General features: G+C 35.9%; 1 protein-coding gene across 2 annotated transcripts in view; it reads right to left on the bottom strand.

Annotated features, from left to right (window-relative positions):
- LOC129005632 (uncharacterized) overlaps positions 1-12,101 on the bottom strand; it is a 31,377-nt gene extending 19,276 nt beyond the window's left edge. For both annotated transcript variants that reach the window (XM_054434591.1, XM_054434592.1), the window contains exons 1-2: positions 12,053-12,101; positions 2,928-3,020 (exon numbers count right to left, since the gene is read on the bottom strand). The gene's annotated coding sequence lies outside the window, so the exon portion shown is untranslated. The remainder of the gene's footprint in view (positions 1-2,927; positions 3,021-12,052) is intronic.
- Positions 12,102-15,309: the final 3,208 nt, after the last annotated feature.

Genomic DNA, 15,309 nt, shown 5'->3' with positions numbered 1-15,309 from the left:
CACTAGATGGTTTAGGAAATGGTTTTTTAGTCTTTTAGATCGAATAGCTAGTTTTCGATAGTATATTTATATTGGTAATCCTATTAGGGATTTCTAGTCGCTAATCGTTGTAATCCTTGATTTCCTTAACTCGATCATCACTCTTGCCCAGCAGCGCGGTGCACGTTTGGTAATTTAAATATGTGACTGTGTTCCAATAATGCTCTATAGTTAGGCAGTATAATAGGTATGTTCAGTTAATGAAAAATACGACGATTGTTGTTGTTATCATAATTACAATGATTTAGGTATTTCTAGATCTTTGAAAACCTTCGAAGGAATTGTGAACATAATGAACGAAACTTTAGGATGACAATAAGGATTCTCTTTCTATTGGGCCTCTAATCTTATACATAAGTATCCTTCGCATCCTATTGTGGGATCTAAAGAATATGCCAGAAACAATGCAGTTGTCATTATAAAAGCAAAACATCCGACAGTGAGACAATCAAGAAAAAAAATTAGGAGAAGGGAAAATACTCCCTGAAAAGACTAGCGATTGTTTACAAACATATATTTTTATTTTGATAAAACTGTTTTAAATTGGTAAAATATTAAATAATAAATAAAAAGTCAGAACCGATATTACATACACCAGAAAAGGACGCCTAAACCCTATTTCAACTGATATATAACAAAATTATTAAACTACGAGGAACTGGTTGACCAAATTGCAATATGTATTATGCTTACAAAATTGTATCCATTACTTTCTTTACAATAATACACAGTTGAGAGATACATTTAGTCAATTTAAACTACTAGTGTACATATTGCTCGAATTCGAGCAATTGCAAAGTATTACAGGGGTTATTTCAAAACCAATAACAGTCATATTTACAATGAGTTTAAAAAGAGTCAACTCAAATATTACCATTGTGTAACTCAGACCCTGATTACCTGGTTATCTTCGTTATTGATAAACCTAAAGCATTCCGGCTGGTTTTCTCCTTCTCAAAATGCCTCGCTGTACAGGCAACACATGTCATTGATAGAGGGTCAATTGAGAACGAAAAGTCTTTTAGGGGTAGTGTTAGCTCGCATTCGTAACCTAATAGTTGAGATTGTCCAGGGTCAGGTGCTGACGTGTACGCCTCCTTTCTATGTTTCGTTGTCGTCGCGTCGGAGGCATTTAAAAGAAAAAAAACAACAAATAAACAAATTATAGCTACACAAAAAAACGATAAATACACAAATTTAAGTTACAATCATGCTAACACGATCCGTCATAGCGACACAAAGCAACGATAAATACAAAAATTTAAGATACAACCATACTAACACGGTCCGTTTTCGTTTTGGGGGTTATGTTTACACAAACTCAAATAGTAAATAAATTTACTCAATGCGTTTCATTGAATCGAAAAATAAATAACAGCAATTAAATTATACAGCTGATCAAAACGTAAACAGTTATGTTCTTCATAAGGATAACATGGGAACTTTCAAAGCCACTGGGACAAAACCCAAGCGACTTTGTCAACAATGTAAGGCCAGTTTGCAAATCTACGCGACACGCTTTTTCCAATGAGATGTCAATGGATAAAATCGGTTAAGAAATGGCGGAGGAGTTCAACCGACAAAGTTTCATGTAGCGTATTAATTATATAGATATGAAATTGCGTTACGAGAAATCCACCGATTTACAGTAGTAATAGGTGGCGGGAACCCATTTACTAATCGAAATGATCACTGGCAAAGTTTAAGTTTGTCACCCCATATCCTACAATATAAAGTAAAATAATCCATTATAAAGCTATTTTTTTATTTTATTTAAATTAAATACGTAATTTGATTTCCCTTAAGTATTCCGGTAATTTAGTTCGACTGTAAACTAAAATATAGGCATATTTTAATATTCGTAATATAAATTTGTATCACAAACTAAAATATATCAGATTGTGTTTGAGTCAAAACATAAAAAAAATTAATCTCGGAGTAATTTATTTTATAGTTTTAAAAATTGTAATTGATAATATATGAAGCGGGGTTGTGGTTTTTCGCACACTATGGTGTACCGAGATACTGACTTTCAAAATTTCAATCCGTATTATGATGGCTATAAGTGGCGTATTAATGAAAGAGAAGTTGGTCGAATAACTTGCACGCTTTCTCTACATCGGACGTTATGCCACGCTACATATACAGTAACGTTAGTCGGTAGACGTCAGCCGAAGCGAAAAACATTGAACAGGGTAAAAATCGGTTCTTCGTAAATTTGTATAATACACGATCCTAATTGTTTTGGCCACTGAATCATATCAGAGAACTGAGAAGCTATCTAAATTACTTATATCATAATGTAAATACGGCAACACATCTTTTAACACACCACACACATGAACCACACTGCTGTTGCATCACATATTTGCCATGTAATAAGGAAATAGTTCTTTAATAAATGACTGTACTCAGAGGTATTATATACAGTCTTATACAGATTTAATACTACCTACTTAAATGTTAAAATTTTCTATGGATGGAGAATATTTCCATTTATTCAATGTTTAATGGTTCTGATAAAAGTTTGTACTTGGTTATTTAGTAAATAACCTTCTACGCAGTACAATTTATTTCAAATTATTGATGTATTGTAGAATATTTAATCCATGACTAAGATTTTTTCAAATTATTAAAAAAAATAATTTTTTTAAATAATTTGAAAAAAAATCTTAGTACCTATTCAGTATTTCCAAGGACTAATATGTGTTTAATTTACCACTAAAAAAAGTGGGATATTGAATAAAAACCTATGGTATTTCATAGTTAGCGATTTGCATCAGAGACTAGATAGCAAATAACACAGACAACCGCTAGGAAGGTCCAGAGCAATAAACAACTGAAATCATAAGTTCCTCTGGTGTGATATATAAGTTATGATAGCTTACCTCATTCAAACCTTCGTACCGACGATTCCCTTTGAAAATTCCAAATTAATTGTCAAGCAGTTTGAATTCTGATAATGAAGAAGTATTCAAAATCTGAAACATACAATAGTGTGTTCTAGAACATGTTTTACAAAAATAGTAACACACATGAAATGTACGAAGGTGATAGATAACTAACCTTAATATTCAGTTTGACAATATCAGCTGGACGTAGGCCTAAGCTATTAATATTCCTAAAACACAAAAACAATCTTCCGATGCAGTTTCATGATTAAAGTCATTATATTATCTATTTGTTGAAAGTTTTAACATTATTTCGTATCAAACGTGATACGTAGCGATCTCTAGTTTTTATATTATTGTGTGTAGAAATCAGAGGTTGTTTTCTACATCACCAACTTGGTGTCTTACAATTTATGTGGAATGTATTATCAAAATGCCAAACTCTTTCCATGGAGTCATCTAAGGCTCCATTTTACGAAAGTTTCGGTTCGCATAGTTTCTTCCATACGCGGCTCTCTCTTAAGAGGTGTCATGCTTGCAATGATCACATCCGAGCCTCACGTTGTCCAAAGAATTGTCACTCGGATTAGAACTCTTTCTAATCCCACTTCATGATGAACCAATTTCATCTCCTACCTGTTTATAGTGAGAGAACAGCGAATATCAGTTGTGTGGCGAATTGGAAGTTCAGTCTGAGGAAGAGTGTGAATATTTGTATCTAATTGATTAAATTGGTCGACGGGGTGATATGTAGTTCACCCCGATATCATAGGATAAAATTATTCACAATAATTCTGAATTAAACAAACATATGGTTTGAAACAAGAATCAGCTGATTTGAGGAATAGTGTTTTTTAGAACTGCTGGTAATACAAATAATACTACTTTAAATTTTGTAATTATGGACATTGACTTTGGATAATGCAAGTAGACTTTTCATCACACAGTTCAGTAAAATCTGAAGCCATGCGTGTAAAACTTACGTTAGTCAACTTTATGTCTCTTAATTTTAAAATTTAAATTCAACGATGTTGGGCTAACTCTTTCGGTATAAAATTTCAGGACAATATTGGTTTGTAATTAGATTATTGTATTTAGTCGAATATTAACTACCAAATACGATGTTATATAATATGAAAGTGTCGTGAACAAAAAAATCCCTCTGCATGAACCTGAAGGAAACATCTTTAAAATAATTGTCCTCAGCTAATCAATAAATATGGTAATTATATGAAAGAGTGTGTTTAACCTATGTTATAGACGGGGACAGCTAACTTACAAACCTAGTAAATTATATTGAAGGTTCACCTGCACTACAGGCTCGTATATAAAATACCCCCGCCACAGCAAACCTGCAGACTTGTGAATTTTCATTTGCCTGATTGGATTTACACTAAAATGTCTCCTTAAAAATATTACATTTATTCCCTATTTAAATATAATTAGTTTAACGAGTACTAAGGTTTGCTGCGACAGGGTGGGTAAAAGTTTTTTGTTGCAAAATTTTAATACTGTAGATTAGTAACAAATTAATGTATTTTCCAAATTAATTTGATCAAAATATGTTCATAAATAATCAAAACTACAACAGTTGACTTATTCTCCATAAGAATAACATGGGAATTTTAAATTAAATTTTTTTGGAAATTTTCTCCGTAACCATTAGGCGCATAATAACGCTTCAATATACATTATTCGTTGTTTTTTTATAAGCTCTACAAAATGGTTTGGAAAGAAATTGTGAAATTTTGTGTTTTTAGGGTCAAAAATGGGGAAATCTATTTTTATCCCATCCCCCCATAAACCCCCGTTCCCATAGTCCGATCAGGCTGGTTCACGATCTCGTTCGAATGAATGTAAGTTTAAACGTTTGTACCAAATTTCATCAAAATCGGATCATTTTTGCTCAAGTTGTCGTGCTAACGGACACACACACACACACACACACACACACACACACACACACATATATATATAATATATATATATAATATATATATATATATAATATATATATATAATATATATATATATATATATATATAATATATATGTCTACGAATTTGAACGGATGGTGTTTTTGGCCTCTAGGGACCTCAAAACGAAAAAGTAAATTAGTCCCGGGTCCAGGTCTTACCATGAGTACTACGGTAATAGCTTATTCCCTATATGGGAAATTCGCCAATAAATGAAAGGATACACCTACTTTACAGATCATACTGCATAATGGGCCTAGTGTCTTTATTTAAAAACACAGTAGCAATGTCCGCTTTCTCTACGGATCATAGTGCCTATGAGTCAAGCGTACGAATTATTATAGTGGGACTACCCGTATTGAAACGTAAACACGAAACTACAGATTATGGTTCTGACTTAAGTACCACTGATATTAGTCAGCAACAAAACTACCATTACTTCACTCATCCTCCCCTTAAAAATGTGCCTACGACGTAAACATCTAATCAAATGTTAAAATGAGTTTGTTTTAAATCATGTATTATGACTTCTGTATATAGTCGAATGACTGAATACTAGAAGTAAACAATATGCTAGTAGCCTATAAATACCGCAATCACACATGGGTAGTCTTTACTGGGGAGAAACTAAACGAACAGGAGTTGTGCAAATTACGCGATTTGCATTCTAAATTCTACTCAGTCCTCGGTATCTCAGGTATCGAAGTCCAATGAACGTAAGAGAAAGCTACCGGTTGTAAAGAGGTGAAAAGGACAAGTTTTAGGTGAATATATTTTCATTTAAGTGAAATTTGCATATATACTTCCCATTAATGTGCCCTGACTTTGGGGAATTTTAACACATTGCCTGTTCTTATTTACAGAGCTTGAGAATTTTTTTACTATTTTCGTTGAACACCTCCAAGATTAACCGAGCGAAGCGGGCATGCAGGACCTGATTCTTTTTGAACTTATTTAAGAGTAAAGAAGGTCATGCTGTTTTATATATACAGTAGTACAATGATTATGTTAGATAGAGAGTATAACACAATGAAATTGTCATACTGTACCAGTAATGTAACACCCTATATAAATTTGATTAATTATTATATTAAGCTTAGATTTATAACATATTACTATAATTATATTGGTTAAGTGTATTGGGGCCTATTAGTTAAAAAAAAAACACATATTTTTTACACTGTATTGACAATTTGTATTGAAGGTCAGCCGTAACTCAAGAGTGTTTTGTAAGTTTAGGTAAGTGCGATAGGCACTGACAGTACTTAAAAATATCTAATTACTCTGGCCCTTCTTCTATTGAGTTAAACTATAGGCTGAATAATTTCAGTGTCGGGCTAAAATATCGTAGGTTTTGTCTGTTATCTACATTTATCTTATTGTACTGTTTGTGTGAATGTACAGTGGTGCTTCAGAGTTGTTGTAATACATGTATAAATGAACTGTCAAAACAATATCGCAGACTGGGAACAATTATTCAAGTACAAGAAGTAATTAATCGATATTAAAGGATTTGATAAAAGTACGAATAAAAAGTGTATTGCACTTCTAAGTACTGTTCGAATTCTATATTTCTTTTATATTCGAAAACTTTGTTAATGTATGTGATATACAAGATGCTATAGTTAACATGAAGTGTTTCCTAAAGCTTGGCTTGCCACAGCGTTAGCAGATTCAACAGAAATAAGTTATTTACATCAACGCATACTGTCGGTAGCTCAACTCACTGCAGGTGGCTCAACTCACTGCAGGTGGCTCAAATCACTGCAGGTGGCTCAACTCACTGTAGGTGGCTGAACTGACTTTAGGTGGCTCAACTCACTGTAGGTGGCTCAACTCACTGTAGGTGGCTCAACTCACTGTCGGTAGCTCAACTCACTGTAGGTGGCTCAACTCACTTTAGGTGGCTCAACTCACTGTAGGTGGCTCAACTCACTGTCGGTAGCTCAACTCACTGTAGGTGGCTCAACTCACTTTAGGTGGCTCAACTCACTGTAGGTGGCTCAACTCACTGTAGGTGGCTGAATTCACTGTAGGTGGCTCAACTCACTGTATGTGGCTCAACTCACTGTAGGTGGCTCAACTCACTGTAGGTGGATGAACTCAACTGTAGGTGGCTGAACTCACTGTAGGTGGCTGAACTCAACTGTAGGTGGCTGAACTCAACTGTAGGTGGCTGAACTCACTGTAGGTGGCTCAACTCACTGTAGGTGGATGAACTCAACTGTAGGTGGCTGAACTCACTGTAGGTGGCTCAACTCACTGTAGGTGGCTCAACTCACTGTAGGTGGCTCAACTCACTGTAGGTGGCTGAATTCACTGTAGGTGGATGAACTCAACTGTAGGTGGCTGAACTCACTGTAGGTGTCTAAACTCACTGTAGGTGGCTGAACTCACTGTAGGTGGCTCAACTCACTGTAGGTGGATGAACTCAACTGTAGGTGGCTGAACTCACTGTAGGTGGCTCAACTCACTGTAGGTGGATGAACTCAACTGTAGGTGGCTGAACTCACTGTAGGTGTCTAAACTCACTGTAGGTGGCTGAACTCACTGTAGGTGGCTCAACTCACTGTAGGTGGATGAACTCAACTGTAGGTGGCTGAACTCACTGTAGGTGGCTCAACTCACTGTAGGTGGCTCAACTCACTGTATGTGGCTCAACTCACTGTAGGTGGCTCAACTCACTGTAGGTGGCTCAACTCACTGTAGGTGGCTCAACTCATTGTAGGTGGCTGAACTGACTTTAGGTGGCTCAACTCACAGTCGGTAGCTCAACTCACTGTAGGTGGCTCAACTCACTGTATGTGGCTCAACTCACTGTATGTGGCTCAACTCACTGTAGGTGGATGAACTCAACTGTAGGTGGCTGAACTCACTGTAGGTGGCTCAACTCACTGTAGGTGGCTCAACTCACTGTATGTGGCTCAACTCACTGTAGGTGGCTCAACTCACTGTAGGTGGCTCAACTCATTGTAGGTGGCTGAACTGACTTTAGGTGGCTCAACTCACTGTCGGTAGCTCAACTCACTGTAGGTGGCTCAACTCACTGTATGTGGCTCAACTCACTGTAGGTGGCTCAACTCACTGTAGGTGGCTCAACTCACTGTAGGTGGCTCAACTCACTGTAGGTGGCGGAACTGACTGTAGGTGGCTAAACTCACTGTAGGTGGCTAAACTCACTGTAGGTGGCTCAACTCACTGTAGGTGGCTGAACTCACTGTAGGTGGCTGAACTCACTGTAGGTGGCTGAACTCACTGTAGGTGGCTGAACTCACTGTAGGTGGCTGAACTCACTGTAGGTGGCTGAACTCACTGTAGGTGGCTCAACTCACTGTAGGTGGCTCAACTCACTGTAGGTGGCTCAACTCACTGTAGGTGGCTCAACTCACTGTAGGTGGCTCAACTCACTGTAGGTGGCGGAACTGACTGTAGGTGGCTATACTCACTGTATGTGGCTGAACTCACTGTAGGTGGCTCAACTCACTGTAGGTGGCTCAACTCACTGTAGGTGGCTGAACTCACTGTAGGTGGCTGAACTCACTGTAGGTGGCTCAACTCACTGTATGTGGCTCAACTCACTGTAGGTGGCTCAACTCACTGTAGGTGGCTGAACTCAATGTAGGTGTCTGAACTCACTATCGATGGCTCAACTCACTGTAGGTGGCTCAACTCACTATCGGTGGCTGAACTCAACTAGTCCACTTTTATTCTTAAACTGGCTACAACGTCTTCATGGGAATGGAATTTACAGTTATATGAGTCGTAAAAGCTAAAACTAATCCGTATGACTATTCAGCGACCCAGCCTCTCGAATATGTGTATCAATATCTCCACCCTATCTGTCAGAACCAATTCCATAGTTTGAATGGAAGGGAATGAAGTCACCGTAGTAAAACCACAACCAGACTCTGTGGCTCGATCACAGTCACACTTTTGCGCAGTCCCGTAGTTATTTTTCTAGGATAGGATTAGTTGCAACGGTGTTGGACATTACAGAGTTCATCACGCAACCTCTGCCTCTGAGTAGGGCGCTGAGTGGAGACTCGCATCTGTGATTATCCGCAGTCAAAGTCATGATGACAGTAGCTCTGCGCTTCTGCACTACTTCGGCTGCGTAGTAACTAGTCCGTTAGCGTCACACTGCGTTTGCGCTGAGCTGCTAGTGCTGGCTTATCCAGAGATAGAACAGAGAACAGTACGCTGTAACGCTGCTCTGGTTAAGCATTCGACCAGTACACAACCACGGTGCGATATCCAACGGGAAACTATCCATTCCGAGAACAGAGCAATGCCGTGAGTGGGAGGTATTAGGATACAACGGTACACTAGCACTAGATTATACATTATATTGCTCTGTCCGTATACAGAAGCTTGTGTTATGAAGTTTGAAACATCTGGGGGCTCGTTGAAAAACAACTATGCTTAAGTATCAATGTAAGAATGATGGATACAGTAATTAATACAGTATATCATTTTTTTATATCTTCATTGTTTTTTAAGTTTTTAATAGGGACATTTTCAATTCAGTACATTTCAATATACTAAAGTTTATAAACGAGGGCTTCTGACTCACAAATTTCTTATCCTGTCAAAACTATATATAGTTGAGTAATGAATAGTACTACTAATCTTGAAGTAATGAACGCAATATTTACTCTATAGAATATGAAACTGCCAAATCATAGCTAACCTTTATAAACAGCTAACATTTATAGACTAAGCGAATTGTCAGTCACTTTATTTACGTAAACCCTCAGGATAACATCAGCTCAACCAAGTACTGTATTTAGGTTTACTGCCACGAGGAGAAAACAAATTGTTAAGTTGTTGTTATGATTCGAAATAAAATTTGTATTTTCTCATGATTTAAACCACAAAAGGTACCAAAGCCTACATATTTATGTCTGTAAACACTTGGCTAATAAACAATATGACCAAATTGATAAACCTGGAAACAGACTCGTTTGAGAAAAATACACAGAAAGAGTAAACATTAACAATAATGTATTGATTTAACTGAAGATGTAGGATAGGATACAGCACGCGATGTATTTTAGTACATTTTCAAGTGTATTGCTAAACACACTTGCTCATACAACTGATGTAAACAAATGATAAATAAAAGTATCTTTTAATAATCCACAATAGATATGTATAATTAAATCATACGAATCGCCTAAGTATGAAAAGTAGGCGAATCGAGTGTCTATTTAGCTACCCCGTCGTACTTTATATTTACTTTATGTTTGTATACATTTTACCAACCAAAACGTTGAAACCGATATGTTACGCTAAAACTCCGAATTCGGACAATGTCCGAAATCTTTACCCACTTCACGATTGTCAGTATGAAATACTCACGTTTATTCGGACATTAGTCGAAGCGAAATGTCCAGAACGCATTGGTTATGGAGCAGTATGTTCAGGCACCGCTTGTTCTCATGCGGTTTTAAAACTATAACTTAAATACAATGTTTGCTAATTTATTTTCTAGCAACGCGCTTTTTTTAATGTTTCCCCATTATCATTGGCAGCTTTATATACATAATTTACGCCCAATAACGCTGCACCCAGCACTGTTATATATCACACCAACTGGAAAACTGTAGGTTATTTATACGTAATGTTATAACTGATATAGATTACAATACTATTAATTACCCTATACTGAGTTGGGTAGCTTAACATACAAAACAAGAGACAGATACGATTCCGAGTTTTGCATAGTTTTGTGTATGGGAAATCGAATGCAAAAAGTTGTCAACAAAGTGAGAGTCACCTTTACCTAATATGGCAAACTCTATATTGATGTGTACTATGCAAAAACCTGCTCGACTACTGTGCAGTTAAAAAATTATTTTTTGCAGATTGTATGCACATGTGCTGTGTTTAAACTATCACCGCAAAATCACATTTAAAATGTTTTCACAACGTATTATTAGACATTCATTCGGCTGTATGAATTATAGGTGAATTCTAAAAATAAATTGTTCATGTTTTTGTAATAGAGTACTGTCGTTTAGTTTCATTCTATAGTCCAAGTTCAGTCCAGTTCTATAGTCCAATTTTATCTTATTGATTAAACCAAAATAATAGAATGGAAAACGTCAACCCTTTTTTTAAAATTCGATTCTATTTTCAAAACTACATCGTGTGACAAAACCCAAAACAAAGCAAACACCTTATTGTAAACATTGGAAGTGGAATATATTGTAAAATATAATTTAATATTTAGAATTTTACCGGTTTAAAATTGCTTTATGTTTAGTGTTGTCTTTATTGCTCAAATCTATAGATTTATGTGATTATACCAAGGTTTTTCTGCATTGTGATGAAATATTATACAAAGTTACGGCCCACTATAAAATTTGCCCTATTTCACAACAATGATGAGTGAATCTACATCTACATGTATGATTGCATATTCACGATGTTCAAATCAGCTTGTTCCTATCCTACTTGTCACAAACATAAATTGAACTACAGTGTGTCTAGTTGTAATATGAATTTTGTCCGGGGAGACAGTATGCTTTGCAAAACCACAACATTGTAAAATGAGTATAATTGTCCAATTTACTATCGAATACAATCATATAAGTACACTAGATTACCAAAGAATGCCAAATAACGAGTTTATATATCGAGTTTCGGAACTACTCTCCATTCACGTCAACAGCCCTGACCTCGGTAAAATATATTACGAACCCGACATTAGAAAATTGTTATCTGTTAAAACTCAGTATCAAGAAAAGTCCTTTAAGTTCATTTTATAATAATAAACAAATGAAATTATAAATTCACAGTAAATAACGATAACATACATCACAATATGTAAGCATTATACATTATGGAAAATAATACCTGTCGGAATATTTAACACCATCATCCCATATATTTGTTATACAAATTATGTATTTCATATTATTTTAAAGATATTTCACCTCACATGATTTGAATTTCCCAAACGGCACTAGCTACCACACGAGAGCAAAACTCAAACACGCCACACAACTGCAAACGGTGCCGTTGGGCGAAGGTCTCAAAGTTCTCTATTATTATTACGGTTTTACGATTTGCATATAGTTAATATTGAAATTATAAGATTCGATCAATAACAATATTAGAAGGGTAGAATAGTTTACTTACTGGTAAATAAAGAGGTCATTGAACCCAACACTAGACACGACTGCTGGCCACTGAGGACTGAAGAAGCTGGCGGAGCAACTCCTCACTCCTCTGTCTCTCTCTATCCCTTCTCACGTCTCTCGCTCTCTTTCTCTCTATCACTTTCAATCCGTTTGCCATCCTTACTGTATCTAATACCCGTTACCACAACACATTATCAAACGTACCAGCTTCCAAACATTCGAGGACTAAAAACGTTCTCCTATGCTATTTCTGCTCAGTACTCCCGTTTAAATCTACTTATGGTGTATTGATAGCCTAGTGGACTCAAGACTTTGGTATGAGAGTAATGTTTTGGATACCCGGCATTTGAGGAATACTATTGGCCAAAAAAAGGAACCATGTCCTCATAACACCTCGGTAACACCGTCGACTAATAGAGTTTCATTGTCAGTTATTATTATTGATTATTGTTGTTATTTGATCTTGCCTAAAGACCATTTATCGACCTTTTTGTCATAGGACGCTAGGCACAAGCCTGGGATTGTTTTTCACATTACTTCAGGCTAGACCTAGGGTTTACGGTATTATCACTTAGATTAAATCCATTGGTGATTCGGCGGGATTTATCTAGCATGCACTCCATTCCCGTTTTAACGAATTAGTTAACATCGGTGGAAGATTTAATTTTTTTGAGATAAAAAAGAACAAAGTACCATGTTAAAGAACTGTACATAATTTATAATACATTGATTAAGTGTTTAAATGTCACAATGGCGTTTTCATAAATGCGTTTTTATAAAGTCCAAAGGGAAATCAACAATGTATTAAAACAAAAGTTTTTTCCATAAAAGGCAGAAACTTTAGACAGAATTACTGGATGAAGAGCTGATGTAAATCATCTGCGAGATCCATGCGTCAGATGGAGAGTGAGGTGGGTTCAAAAGAAAAACACCGCTGAAAGGTTACAGTAATATAAAAACTCGAGTTTCTAACGATTCTCCCCAAACTTGGGTTAGCTTTCGGATCCATTCCTACTCTGAGCTCTGGAATCCATGTCAATGATGTTTATGGGGATCAAATGTCATGAGGTGGAAATTTAATAGTAAATAGTTAGGTTATCAAGTTCTTTTAAACTAAATGTGTGATACTACCTTTAATACACGATCTTGTGTCTGGTTAAAACGTTTTTCTTTAACTATTCTCATTATATCTCATTATGTCAAAAATACATACGAACCAATCCATTTTACACCTGAAACGTAAACTACACTTCAAATTTAAACGTAAACTAAAGCTCCAATAAAGTTATTGGTTTTTTGTTAATATAAGGTATAAAGTTCAGGCCATTGATAAAAGGTAAAAAAAAACATTGTTCGATTGCATTTTTCTACACCCTGTATACAAGAAAGTAGCAAAATATGTTGTAATCTGCACCATTTTGTAAGTTTTTCAATTATATGCTACACTTCTATTAAGGTTTAATTCTGCTTATGTTCGCTTTAGTGGTTTGAAGACTCTAAAACACGGGGTTTTTTAACATTTTAAACCTAAGATAGTAGGCATGTATTAAGCAAAACTTATACTGTATTTTTGTTTCAGTTTAAACAGTAAAAACGTAAAACAGTAAAAGTTTGCATGTGTTTTCTAGTATTCAAACCAGTAAAACAAACAAAGTCAGATCTAAATAGTGTAGCATATGGTTGGCAAGCTTATAAAATGACACAGTTTTTAACATATTTTGCTACCTTCTTGTATACAGGATGTAGAAAAATAATAACATTAAAGTATTTTATTTTTTTAAATCACGGTTTTCAGTTATTTAAGAAAAAATGTTTAAATGGCAGTCCTTTTGGATTGGTGCAATTTATAAACCTGATACTTTTTGCAAAAAAATTGCCTTACCTGTCACTACGTACCAAGTTTCAAGTCTATCACTCAAGGAATTCGAACGTTATGGATTCATTTGTGAAAACCACATACAGACACACAGACACAAAACCATGCATCTTAGACCCAGTCTTAGACCCATGTTTATATGGCGTTTTTGCATTGTTTTTACCTAAGGAACAAATATACAAAAGGGTTCTAAAGAGTTCCGGGACACCATTTACATATTATTTTACTACTATTATAATAGTAGTGCGCGGAGTAAGAAACACAACGCGGCCAAGATTTGAACGGACAACCCGTAAAAACAAAAGGTCCGATTTTAAATTTGTCTCAAAACCTAAAAAGCACCTAACATCTTATTCGCAACAGTAAGAGGAAATAGAACTAGGAATACCAGCCTCATTGATTTCAGTCCGAGCCGTCTCAACCCACTGAGGTTTTTTGCAATTGTAAATTTCCTGTGAGCTAATTTATTTATTATTATGGTTCAACTTTATCATCATGCTACAGGTTTGAAACCAGTTTGACGGTGTGACCCGAGCCATTACTCATAACCCAAGCTTTGTAGACTGCAACTACAGAACTACAGGGAGGTTGATGACCTCAGAGCTAGTTGAAATAGTTATAATATAAATGTGAGAATTATATTATCCTAAAATATGATAAAATAGTTATAGCATAGAATAAAAGAAATTTAGTGACGATTCTGGAATTCGTATAACCAATATAGAACTTCAGATCATCACTTAAATTTGAATGCAAGACTAAATGAAACTTCCCAAATTAACACTTTTGGCATTTGCAGTTATAAATATGTCCAAACTTTATAATATGTGCCTGCAAGCTCCTACAAGACCAATTATTTTTGTTAAGTATAGCCTAAGGGTATTATTGTCGCTTTACACATGATGAGTAATAATAACCAACCATTTAGGGCTGGTGGTTTACTTGAACCTGTAGAACATTGAGTGGTAAGCTTTTCATAAAGTTTAATCACAGTCTATAGACCAATTATTGTTGTTAGGTATAGATAGGTATAGATGGATTAGGTATACAGTACCGTTTAGAATATATCGTCTTCGAACATTTACATGTCAACATATCTGTTACGTTAACTACGATATCGAGGCCTTTGGGATCAAACCGTATTACATATGCACACTACTCACGTAATATAAGACTGTTTTACCCCAAAGCCCTCTATTTTGTAGTTAAGTATGACCCTGTTGACCCTAGCCTAGCATGTGATCGAGGAATACTCACTATCTGTTACCAAGGGTCCATTGTATCCTATGTGTGAGAAGGCGGAAGTGCGGTTACGTTTCGCAGCGAGGCATCATGCCATCAACCGGTCGCCGCTGTAATTTGGTTTGTAGCCTCTCATT

This window comes from Macrosteles quadrilineatus, unplaced genomic scaffold, assembly GCF_028750875.1.
Source record: "Macrosteles quadrilineatus isolate MER2022 unplaced genomic scaffold, UCM_ALF_1.0 Scaffold_28__1_contigs__length_1566739, whole genome shotgun sequence".
NCBI classification, from domain to species: Eukaryota; Metazoa; Arthropoda; class Insecta; order Hemiptera; family Cicadellidae; genus Macrosteles; species Macrosteles quadrilineatus.
The sequence above is the reverse complement of the archived record's forward strand: the minus strand, read 5'-3'. Positions and strand labels throughout refer to the sequence as shown.